Below are 13,114 nucleotides of genomic sequence, written 5' to 3' on the forward strand. Positions count from 1 at the left end.
TTTTGCTCCTGGATCAACTGGGTGAGCTCCGGTGGAAAGGCAAATCCGGGGTCACGTCTCGAAGGCATCTGAGGGTTTATAAAAGATGAGATATAAGAATAGAGGGGGTCTAAAGAGAAAACACTACCCATATGCACATGAGGCAAAACAAACAATTCACTTCAATCAATCAAACAAGGGCATACAATCGATCTAACTATCGCAAAAGTGCTCGGACTACTATATTTACATGGTGGACTACTACTACTAATGAGGTGGTCTACTATAAATATTCTTCGGTTGCAGACTCCATGATATCTGCTCCAGCTTCATCAACATAGTCATCATCGCTACTATCTGGTTCCGAATCGGTGTCGTCGATGATGATGTAGTCTTCCGGGCTAATTTCCTTGGGTTCTTCGTCTTCATCCACTGGTGTAGGGTCTCCCATAAATATTCCAATCTTCTTGATCAGGTCGTCATTCTTCTCTACCAGTACTTCAATTTCCTCTTCATAATCTTCACGTGTAGCCTTGAGTTCTTCCTCCAATTCTTTGATTCTAGTCTTAGCCTTCTTCAGATCTATCAAGTCGGCGCACATCTGGTTCTCCTATCGTCGAATGTGCTGGTTTAGCTCCTGGATAAAAGCTGCAATTGATCTATCCTTCCTGGTGCTGATCATCTCCCAGTGTTCATCTCGGCACCCACAAATCTGGTAGATAGTATCCTTGAGATCCTTGCGGTAGACTTCTCCAATGCATCCCATGGCGATGTGAGCTGCCATGCTCTTTCCTAGACTCCAAGTTGGTGCATCAAAAGAAAACTCTATGGGCTCAGTGACTGGCATGAACGTCCTTCCTGGAACTTGAACTTGAATCATCCAGCGCTCTTCTTCAGGTAAAGTGGCGTTGTAGGTTCCCGTGAAGCTTGGTACTCCTATGTTCAGGTATTTAGTGACTTCCTTCAAGTGACGTCCAAAGGGTGTATCTTCATCCGGTTGCGTGAACTTGTTCCTTGCATCCGCCATCCTAAAGAGTAGAAAAGATGAGAAGTCAGGAGAGAAGAGAGTGAATAGTGATCTAGGTCTTGTGCTTAGTGGTCGTGTCCTACAGTAAATGTGTGCTCTGATACCATCTCTGTAGCGACGAGACCTCAAATAGTCTGATCTATGTGCTCCGGTGTCATCCCTGGATCAGTAATGCTGACACCACACAGTACTCGAAGGATTTATAACAGAGTAGCAATCACACACTTATTACATCGAGTGTCTCAAAAGAGAACTTATTACAATAAGTATGGCTTAAGGCCATCTAATAACGATAACAGCGGAAGGCATGGAAGATAAGTGAGTCCATCAACTCCAACGGCATCACTGAGTATAGGACCACGACCTAAAAACTCCTTAATCGTCGTTTGAAAAGTCTACAACATTAACGTTGCAGCCCGAAACGGGTCAGCACATGGAATATGCTGGCAAGGTAACACATAGAGAGTAATGGAATGAAACAGCTATACTATATGCATATTTGGCTGGTGGAAAGCTCTATGGTTACAGTTTTGCGTAAAGCCAATTTTTCCCTAATTCAAAGGAATAAAATTTAATTACTATCATGATGGTTGTTAAACATTGAGAATGGTTGACAGCATTCTCAATCTCAATTAAGCATCAACATTAAAACCCAACAATATTAATTAAAGTAACATGTTGAGATTCACATGAAAATTCAAGTACTAGATACTCAAGATGTCCATAACCGGGGACATGGCTAACCATGATTAGTTTATTACACTCTGCAGAGGTTTGCGCACTTTTCCCCACAAGACTCGATCGCCTCCGTTTGGTTTCTCGCACTACATGGTGTTTGAGAAGACGGATGACCGAGACATAGTCTTTCAGAAGCGCTAGCACCTTACGATGGGTAGACCGTACCACCTACATCCCCTACATCTGTTAGTCTACCACTGTAAGAGTTCGCACGACTTAGTCAACTATACTAGAGCCCATAATAGCTTGTGGCTGCACACGGAAGTTTCTAGTATGAATAGTCTCATGATCCCTTTGAGCCTGGGTGGCGGTCCAAAAGAAAACAGGCAAGTCCTAGAATACCCAGGTGCCTCAATCCACCCAGATGTGTGTTTAATTTGCCACCTTAGATAAACCATTAATTAACAATCTCACATATGTCATGGATTTCACTCACCCAATCCACGTCTACTAGCATAGCATGGCACAATAAGCAAACGTCGAAGTAACTCCCAAAGGTTTGAAAATAAACAGGTAATAGGTACTACCTCATCTACTTCCCTTCCCATCCCACAATTTAATTAGATCATAATCATGCAATGTGTGATGATTGATCTAATGCAATAAAACTGGGTAGTAGAAAAGGTATGATCAAAGTGTTACTTGCCTTGCTGATGATCCGCGAAACCTAACGATTCGAAGTAACAGGCGGCGCACTCCGGGTATTCTATCACAGACAAACAAACAAGCATACAATAAGTACTCATCTAATGCACAGGTAAAACTCAAATAAGAGATCTAACCAGAAGGTTCAACTTAAGAACTCCGGTTGGCAAAAAGAATCAAATCGAACGAAGCAACGAAAAACAAACTGCGAAAGAAAATAACTTCGTTCTAGTAATCTGGATCTAGGGCAAATTTTACAGTAGTAAAATCTTGTTTAAGTTGGTTAAACGGATAGAGGGTTTCGAGATGAATCTCTAGGCGCTTGAATCGCCCGATTCCGATAAACGAGCGAAAAGTTAAACTAAAACGAAAATCGAATCAGGAATCACGGATTTAATCCGAGAAAAAGAAAAACGATGAACGCCGAATATTTTTTTTTCTCTTTTTTTCGGCACGGAAAACGAGGCGCGACGAACCTCGGGCGGCGGGATCGTCGGCGGCGGCTCCGGTGGCGCGCGCGGATCGAGGCAGGGCTGATGGGCTGGGGCGGCTCGGGGCGGCGCTATTTAAAGGCTGCCCCTCGGGTACGGCCCGAAGTTGGTTCGTTTTTTTAATTATTCTGCTCGGAAGAAAAATAAAAAGAAATACTAAACGGACTCCAAAAATTCCGAAATAAATTTTCACGGGCTTCTAAAATCAAGCCGCACAAGGTGAACATTTATTTGGGGCCTAGATGCAATTTTGAAAAACGCATTTTTTTCCTAAATTCAAATAAAACACCGAAAAACTCCGAAATAAAATCTTATTTGATTTTATTATTAAATCCTCAATATTTTTTTATTTTGGGAAAGTCATTTTATTCCCTCTCTCATATTTTTGTAATAGAAATAATTGATGATAAAATAAGTAAAATCAAATGATCCTATTCTCAAAATTTGAGAAAACTCAAATATGAAAATAACAAAATCCCCAACTCTCTCCGTGGGTCATTGAGTTGCGTAGAATTTCTTGGATCAACCAAAATGCAAAATAAAATATGATATGCATGATGATCTAATGTATAACATTCCAAATTGAAAATTTGGGATGTTACAGTGATGCACAGCAACAAGAGGGGAGAGTGTTGTCCACATACCCTCGTAGACCGAAAGCGGAAGCGTTAGCACAACGCGGTTGATGTAGTCATACGTCTTCACGATCCGACCGATCCAAGTACCAAACGCGCGACACCTCCGAGTTCAGCACACGTTCAGCCCGATGACGTCCCTCGAACTCCGATCTAGCCGAGTGTTGAGGGAGAGTTTCGTCAGCACGACGGTGTGGTGACGATGATGATGTTCTACCGACGCAGGGCTTCACCTAAGCACCGCTACAGTATTATCGAGGTGGACTATGGTGGAGGGGGGCACCGCACACGGCTAAAAAATCAAACGATCAATTGTTGTGTCTATGGGGTGCCCCTGCCCCCGCATATAAAGGAGCAAGGGGGTGCGGCTGGCCTAGAGAGGGGCGCGCCAGGAGGAGTCCTACTCCTACTGGGAGTAGGACTCCCCCCTTTTCCTTATTGGACTAGGAGAGAGTGGGGAAAGAGGTGGAGGAGAAGAAGGAAGGGGGGCGCCGCCCCCCTCTCCTTGTCCTATTCGTACTAGGGGGGAGGGGGCGCGGCCATGCCCTGGCCGCCTCTACTCTCTTTCCACCAAGGCCCACTAAGGCCCATTAAGTCCCCGGGGGGTTTCGGTAACCTCCCGGTACTCCGGTAAAGTCTCGATTTCACCCGGAACACTTCCGATGTCCAAACATAGGCTTCCAATATATCAATCTTCATGTCTCGACCATTTCGAGACTCCTCGTCATGTCCGTGATCACATCCGGGACTCCTAACAACCTTCGGTACATCAAAACATATAAACTTATAATATAACTGTCACCGAAACGTTAAGCGTGCGGACCCTACGGGTTCGAGAACTATGTAGACATGACCGAGACATGTCTCCGGTCAATAACCAATAGCGGAACCTGGATGCTCATATTGGTTCCTACATATTCTACGAAAATCTTTACCGGTCAAACCGCATAACAACATACGTTGTTCCCTTTGTCATCGGTATGTTACTTGCCCAAGATTCGATCGTCGGTATCTCAATACCTAGTTCAATCTCGTTACCGGCAAGTCTCTTTACTTGTTCCGTAACACATCATCCCGCAACTAACTCATTAGTTGCAATGCTTGCAAGGCTTAAGTGATGTGCATTACCGAGAGGGCCCAGAGATACCTCTCCGACAATCGGAGTGACAAATCCTAATCTCGAAATACGCCAACCCAACAAGTACCTTCAGAGACACCTGTAGAGCACCTTTATAATCACCCAGTTACGTTGTGACGTTTGGTAGCACACAAAGTGTTCCTCCGGTAAACAGGAGTTGCATAATCTCATAATCATAAGAACATGTATAAGTCATGAAGAAAGCAATAGCAACAAACTAAACGATCAAGTGCTATGCTAACGGGATGGGTCAAGTCAATCACATCATTCTCTAATGATGTGACCCCATTAATCAAATGACAACTCATGTCTATGGCTAGGAAACTTAACCATCTTTGATTAAACGAGCTAGTCAAGTAGAGGCATACTGGTGACACTCTGTTTGTCTATGTATTCACACATGTATTATGTTTCCGGTTAATACAATTCTAGCATAAATAATAAACATTTATCAATGAAATAAGGAAATAAATAATAACGTTATTATTGCCTCTAGGGCATATTTCCTTCACGTTGGATGGCCGGTTCCCGCATCCACATCCGTAGACTGACCCCCGTGTCCTCGAGCGGACGCGGGAGGAAATTTACGGGTCAATGTTGGAGATGCCTAAGGATGTAGAAGAGTGATCATAAAAAAGTGAGGCTTGCTACCGAAGTTGCGTTTCGATCAAAGTAAGACAAATGGCGAATTGAGTAAGACTATCATGACGCTGACCGTGTGGATGTGAAGTTTTTGCACCAGAGCTCAAATGAGCTCGTGTGAACAGTAAAATAAAAAATATTTACAAAATGTTCAAAAGATCTAAAATTTTTATGGCAAACTTTGACAACTGTTCTAAGAGCTTGTAAAATTTCATCATGAAATCACATTTGTGAAAGTCGTGAAAAAAATCAATACTCTAAAAATGCTACTTTCGAAAGAATTTTGAACCACTGATTTGTTTTACCACGGCTTCCACAAATGTGATTTCATTATGAAATTTTACAAGCACTTAGAACATTTGTGAAAGTTTGCCATAAAAAATTAAGATTTTTTGAACATTTTTTAAATGTTTTCTGAGTTACTGTTCATCCCGAGCTCGGGTGAGCACGGGTGTAGAAGGAGACTTTTGTGACCGTGATCACTTATTTTACTTTTGAAGTTGTTATATTCATCATATTTGTTTATGAAAACATTTTTCTCAGGTGCGGTCCTAGTATTGTTAAACAAGTGGCTTGTCAACTTTTTTTCTATGGATCTTTGAGACATTACAAGAGGATTAAGTCCAATGATAAATGTGGTTGCCATATATTAATTGTGAGCTCTATAAGCTAAAGGTTTTCCAAACATGGATTTAGGCCTGGAAATGTAAAAGACGAAAGCCTTTCATAATCCCTCGATATGTGAGTTTGTTACGACTACATTGTTATTTACAGATCTAGATATAACTTTCCTTATTTCTGATGTTCATTGTACTCACATGATTGAAGATGAATAATCGAAAGTTTCCAGGCAAAAGAAAAAACTAAAAACTATACCTACTAATTATGTACAAAATGTTTCTGTCCGTCCATCGCCTCATCTTTTTGCAGAAAATCCCCATTCTTTTTTAAAATCAACCTGCAGCCCCGGTTTAAGTGATTCCAGAGATAATGTTTCATTGTTTGCGGACCCCCCCTCCCCCCCCCCCCCCCCCCCCCCCCCCCGCGCAGTTTCCTGGAATCAACCCGCAGTCCGGGTTTGAGTGACTCTAGAAAAACTGTTCGTTGTTTGCGAAAAACACCCTGACATTTGGTTTAATTAACCTGCAATACATATCATACGTTTTTAAAAATAGTCATATCTTTTAAACCATAACTTCAATTTTAACATATTATATATGAAATTTGATTAAAGATTAGAATCTTAATATGATGTTAGTGATGTCTTAATCAATAGTGCACGACCCGCCTCTCTTTTGTATCGGTAGATCCGGATTGAATATGAACACCTAGTAAAACCTCGCATATGTAACAACGCATGGGCGCGTCGGCAAAACCTCGCACAGGAAAAAAGAAAGCGGATTTCTCATCTTATGCGTAGAGAGAGACGCCTTGGGATTGATCACATTCAAACACGTTGTGATTGTGTGAGCATCGAGGCCACCATCGGCGAGGGTGAAAGAAGGACAAGCGGCAATACAGATGGGATGACTGTTCGAATAAATAACATGGACTTATTAAGGTCTTGAGTAGTTATTGGTTAGGCGCATCTGTTCTTTTTTTCTCCCGTTGCAATGTATGGTTTTTTTGCTAGTCCACACTTACGAGCATAATAAAGTCGGAAACGCAAAGTTTACAATTTGATCAAATGAAAGCATAAGACGAATTGAGCACTCTTATCTTAGCGCTGACCCTGCAATCATTGTATCGTTTGGTTGTTAGATATATATTATGCAAATGACGACATTTTTGTTCATCCGAGACTCGATGCTGTCAAGGAGATGGCTTCTCCAATATTCAATCGCCAATGATCTTTGTGGTACTTGGTGAAGATTTCCGCCGATGTAAATGCAGTTTTCTTTGTCATGAGTATTTTGTTACATGCATCTGTCTACACAAATGACCGCGCTCTTGCCCATGTGACGGCACCCGAAGAATCGCAGCTGATTTATTTCGATCTTCAATCAATTATTAAACCTATTAAGTGTCGCGTGAAGGGCGGTCAACCAGCTATGCCATGTGGCGCAAGCTGGTTGGTCGCGGTGAAAAGAAAACCATTAAGCGTCGCATGAAGGACGGACAACCAGCTATGCCACGTGGCGCAAGCTGGTTGGCCGCGGTGAAAAATCTTTCAGAATATTATTTTTAGATGGAGATGAGGAATTTTTTTAAATGTTTTTTCTTTTTAGATGGTGGTGATGACCCTATACATATTTTTAAATGGAGGGCTACGCAAAGTGGCGCTCGCTGGTAGGCTGCGTTAATGATTTTTTTTTACTTCTTTTTCTAGATGGAGATGAGGACTAAAAAATGTTTTTTTAGATGGAGGCAAGGACTCTATGTATTTTTTTAAATGAAAACATGGGCATGACTTCATCTCAAGTGATGCCACAGGATGACGCTTCAAGTAGAGAAGTGTGAAACGAGTCTGAGAAAATTGAGGCGTGAAGGTGGATATCAAGAGATAAGAGAAGGATGTTCCTACAAGGCTCCACAGAGTTCAGCGATCGTGGGCCGTCGGATCGCGATGCTTGATGGGTTTTGGGTCGTTGGATCGAGAGGTGGGAGGATCTGGGCCGTCGGATCCGGAAGAATCACTGCTGTAATGAATAGTAATGGCAACAAAATGTAAATACCATGCCCCCACCAGGGCATTTCGGTCATTTCGCGTGGTAGGGGTATAAAAGGGGGCGCTGGAGACCTAGCCGCTCCTCCCTCGCTCGCTCCTGCAGCCGCCTCCCTCCTCCCTCGCTCGCGCCTTCGCCCCGCGCCCAGCTCCTCCCGCCTCGCCGCCGCCTTCGCTCCCCTCCCGCGCGCCTCCTCTCCTCCCACCCACATCGCCGCCGCCACCCACCGCCTCGAACGGCGCCGTTGGCGGCCAGATCCGCCGCAGCAGAGCGCCCCCCCAATGATGACGAGCAGCAGAGGAGGGAGGACGAGGAGCATGACGGCGGCGGCGGCGGCGGGGAGCAGCAGTAGCAGGCCAAGGCGGCGTAGCAGCCCGCAGCCTCGCCCTCTCGTCATCAGAAGGGAAGGGAAGGGAATAGAAGAGGGAGAGTGAGCAGGTCAGGCGGCGGCCAAGGTGCTCGCAGATTCGCCGGCGATGTCGTCCGACCTTGGCCTCCGAGTGCTTATGCTCTGCCTGCTCCGCGCCCATGCAATGGCCTGCTCGGGATGCCACCCTCCCCCTGCTCCAACCCTAATCCCCTCCCCTCCCCTCACGTTGTTGCTGCTTTTGGTCACGCAGGTGCACGGACGCGTCCCTGCTCCTCTTAGCAACTGCTGCAGGTGGACGAGGCACGAGCCCTCATGGCTCCTCCCTCCTCCTACCCCCCTGAACCTGGTGAGCTCCACCCCCTCTTCTTACCCCTGCACATCTATCTTATCTAGCCAATTCTCAGATTTAGCTAGGTTCCAAAAACCTACATTTATATATATCACTGCAAACTAATGTGCTCCAGGCTTTAGTGTTTTATTTTGATGGACCAATGTGCATCTTCTCCGAGACAGAAAATTAGGGGGAGTGATAGCTCTTGGATAGTATAGCCATTATGATAGAATAATAAATAAAACTGTCGATTAATGGCTTATTGCACTGGTCTTAATAATAGAATTTCAGCATTGTAAGAACACCCAAACATGCTCGTGGAAGCAATCTGAGGCTTTCAGCCGATGCTTGGACCATATTACGATCCTTCCTATTTGCGTAGAATACCTTTGCTGAAACTATGCATTCAACAGATAATACATAGTCTAATATGTGGCGTACCACTTCACTATCGATATTGTCTTACACTTCTTAATTCTACGCTACATTGTATCATTGTTAAACAGACTATGCAATTTCTTCTAGCACCTGCGCCGTTGGATGGATGGTGTTTACGGAAGAATAGAGGTCTTCCCGCAGCACTTCACGCCCGAGAAAGAGCCCATGGATGGTGCTGATGGTCTATCCACAAGTAAGAGCAACATGGATCCGTCACCAAGGTGATGATACTCATGGCAGAACGAACAATGGTTGTCAAAGGCTTGTTTAATTTTCAACCTCTTCCTTTAATTCTGGGTGTACTGACACGCTTAGCTTGCTGTTCCTGTCCTGTAATAAACAGTCCACATAGGCGTTCTTGGACCCCGAAACGAGTCAAGGGAGTTTATCGCTTCTGCAACTGTTGTCTATTCCTTGCATTAGGTGGTCTTCCAGCAACAAGGACGATGACAAGATTACAATGTTTTCTAACTATATCAGACCTCTGTTTCTGTCATGTATCACGAATCCTGTCTTACAAGTACACCGACGGTTTTCACTGTTATCAGACCGAATTGACAAGAGTTGAAGTAGAATCATTACGAAGTGAAATTGCCGATGCCGATGAAAGGGTGTCCTAGCTAAAAGCCCGGTATGATGAAGTACCCCTTCAATATTCAGCCTCAACATTTGTGTGGATTTTCACCTGAACCTAAGTGTCTATTTATATTCAGTGTTTTGTTCTCCGTCAGATGTGATTCATACAGTTTAGCATTGCAGGTTAGAAAATATTGACGAAGCCTTGAGATATGCACTCCTTTCCGGGTACCTCCATATCAGAAGTGTACGTAAGAAACCAGTGCACTTTTGTTTGCTTGCCCCCAAAACAGCTTCATTTGTGTGACAGCTGTTCAACAGACTGGTGACTCTAAATGATCTCTTGTGCGTTGCAGAGATGGGCTCAATTTCCTGGGGAGCCACCTATCATAGACGACGCTGATGTCGATGACTGGCTTCCTCGCTTTGTTGTCCTACAAGGACAGTGTTTATACTACTATTTGAAGTGTACTGGTAAGATGAAGCTTTTGACATACTGGTCATGGTCATCCAATCACATTAATACGTTGCACTACTGCTCTTTCTTGACATGCTGAACCTGAATTCATGTAATCAAGTTACAGATGAATACACACCATACTTGCTCACTAGACACTACAAACCACATTTCTCATGGTGGCGTGTTCTTTGCCATACTGAACCTTAATCACATTTCACTTGGTGATGTGTTCTTTGTCATACTGAACCTGAATCAGATTTGTCTTTGAATTGCTGCAATACATTAAGTTGGCACGAACAGTTCTATTTAAAGATATACTATCCGAGGCGTGAAAAAGAAGATGGCATAGTATGATAGTCTAGCTGTTTTATAATCCCTTTTATTGAGATCAGATGAAGTTTAGTCTGGTCTTGCTCTCAATTTCTCTGCATTGTTTGGTATCCAATTTAGCGTTAGGTTTCAGATAGCGGAGTAATTGATGAGCGGCACACATGAGCATGATGAGCGGCACACATGAGCACATACGGTTCTGCACACACAAGGAAACTTGCTTCTCTGCACACACACACACACACACACAGGGACATACACATATTTTTTAGGTACTCACAAACATGAAAGAAGATGAGGGATGGCAAATGCCTGCTCGTCATGAAGCATATCAGCATGTGGATTAATAAATAGAAGGGGAAGGAAACTTGCTTCTCTGCGTTTTTATTATAGTTTAAAAGGGCAAATTGTCAACATTCTAAGTGTTAGGAAAGAAACCTACACACTCCATGTGTAAGTATGTGCTTCAGATTAATGCTCTGAAAGTATTTAACTTGCTTACTAATAATCCACACTCGAATATATTAATACTCACACAAAAGTAGATAGGCCATGGCTAGCAGCAAATGTATATGTCAATTTATGATCTTTTTCACATGATAATAACACTATCAGCATGCTAATTATATGTGTGGAATTTAGAGTTATCACCATGTGACTGTGTGAGTATTGTCACAAGTTATGATTATACCAACCTACAATTTTTACTCATTCTATAAAATGACCATGTGAACAGCCACTTTATACGAAGCCACAAAGACTATGAAGTTGTGTTCTATTATAGATCTATGTGATTAGTTTTAGATAGTTGTATTAATGAACACAGTCATATTTTTCAATTAGCCCTCCTAGCTAAAACCACCAACAATTAAATCAATGTGATGCTTCTACTGTTTTTTCAGAGACTCGCAGTTAAACAGGAGGAATTAGATGCTGGTGTTGATGTTAATGTTAACTACATAACTCAAGTTGATGCTAACTATATAACTCAAGTTGATGCCAGCAACGATGTTGATGGTAACCCTCTGCCTCAAGTTCTATATTAGAAAAAATACTAATGGTATGTTTTCATGTAAATTGGCAGAGGCGAACCTTGTGTCTGCTACATCGATGAGTTTAGTGGCTATTGTGTGTGGTGGAATAGAGTCAAGTTATATAATCACAATACCCATAACCTACGGAAGATAATCAAAAACAAGAAAACACCCAACTATTATTATGTCTTCCACATGGCGGAGACCTTTGCAACCCCTGGGAAAAGAATGGTAACCTTTTAGAAATACTTTGTTGTATTTCATTCACTAATATGCAGCAAACTCATATGTTGATCAAGTTTTTTTCTCACCTGCAGTGCTTTAATGAATTTTCATGTAATAAATAGAGAATCAGGGTATTATAACCCCTTTCTGCTTCTGCCTATTCAATTTGTTGGCCACTTAAAAGTATACATGGATCCTTGTCTTTCTCATTTTAATCATCTAGGTTCCAATTATTTCTTCTAGCCTGCTCATGCCTTTAGGCTTACACTATATTAATTGTTCCGCCCATACTATCTCAAATATGCAGGCAAAAACACAAGATATATATATATATATATATATATATATATATATAAGTTAAAATCAATACAGGTAAACCCCACTCAGATATAATATTTCTCACGCGCATCACTTCTTTTACCTCGGTAGTAGAAAAACAGCGGCAAACACAACGCTCTCACTTATTTTTGTACATTTTTCCTATTTTTAGTACAGTTTTTCCTAGAAAGAAGTAATTTTTCCTCTCACAAGCGCATGAATCATTTTTGATCCGACGGCTCGGATCTGTCCATCACAGGATCAAACGGCATTTGTGTTCTATTGCATAAGTGTGTCAACTGCTTAACTGATTCATGTCCTGGTTGTTATTGGGAACTTGTGTGGTTTATTTAAATATTTCAGTATCACAAGTATAACATCATGAATCCTGTATTTTGCAGGCTACTGCCGTTGATAATGACGATGACAACAAACCTTTTTGGAACCAAAGAAGAGAAGAAGGCAGTTGGAGAGCATGCTGCCAAAGTGAAGGGTTCTTGCAAGAAGAAAGAATGTATGTTATCCTACATTCTTTGTATTTTACAGTCTCATTTGTAACTTTCCTGTATTAGTTATATTGCTGGTGTCATGTGTTGAAATTCCACAATCGTGTAATCCAGACTTGCTAATGGTTTGTATTTTTCCATTTTATGGCAGATGACTATATAATTTTACCATGTAATTTCTTCTCTTTTATCGATGGAGGAGGTGGTCAGAAGATTCAATTATTCTTAAACTCCTCCACTTCTTCTGCAAAAGTTTGGTGATTTTTCCAAGGGGGCCAATCAGAGGATCTACTCAACTGAGGTATATCTCACAATCTTAATGTGAAGTTTAATGTGTTTTATAGCTATCCAAAATATGTCGATGAACTGGTTCTTATTATCTTACCTAAATAGCTTGAGCTCGAGCTAAGACGTATTTGTTCTTGCTTGCTTTTTCTGTTGCTGATATTCAGGCCTAACCTCACCGAACTTTGCTACATCTTACATTGTGAGAAATAGCAAAATAAGTATTGTATTAAACATTAGTAAGTCAGTCTACAATGGTTGTGTAACATCCCATCATTCA

At 42.2% G+C, this 13,114-nt stretch overlaps 1 pseudogene; it reads left to right on the forward strand.

Moving 5' to 3' along the window:
- The first annotated feature begins 9,202 nt into the window (after positions 1-9,202).
- LOC125532951 (uncharacterized) lies at positions 9,203-12,458 on the forward strand (annotated as a pseudogene).
- Positions 12,459-13,114: the final 656 nt, after the last annotated feature.

This window comes from Triticum urartu, chromosome 1A, assembly GCF_056163025.1.
Source record: "Triticum urartu cultivar PI428250 chromosome 1A, HENAU_Tu73, whole genome shotgun sequence".
In the NCBI taxonomy this organism is placed as follows: Eukaryota; Viridiplantae; Streptophyta; class Magnoliopsida; order Poales; family Poaceae; genus Triticum; species Triticum urartu.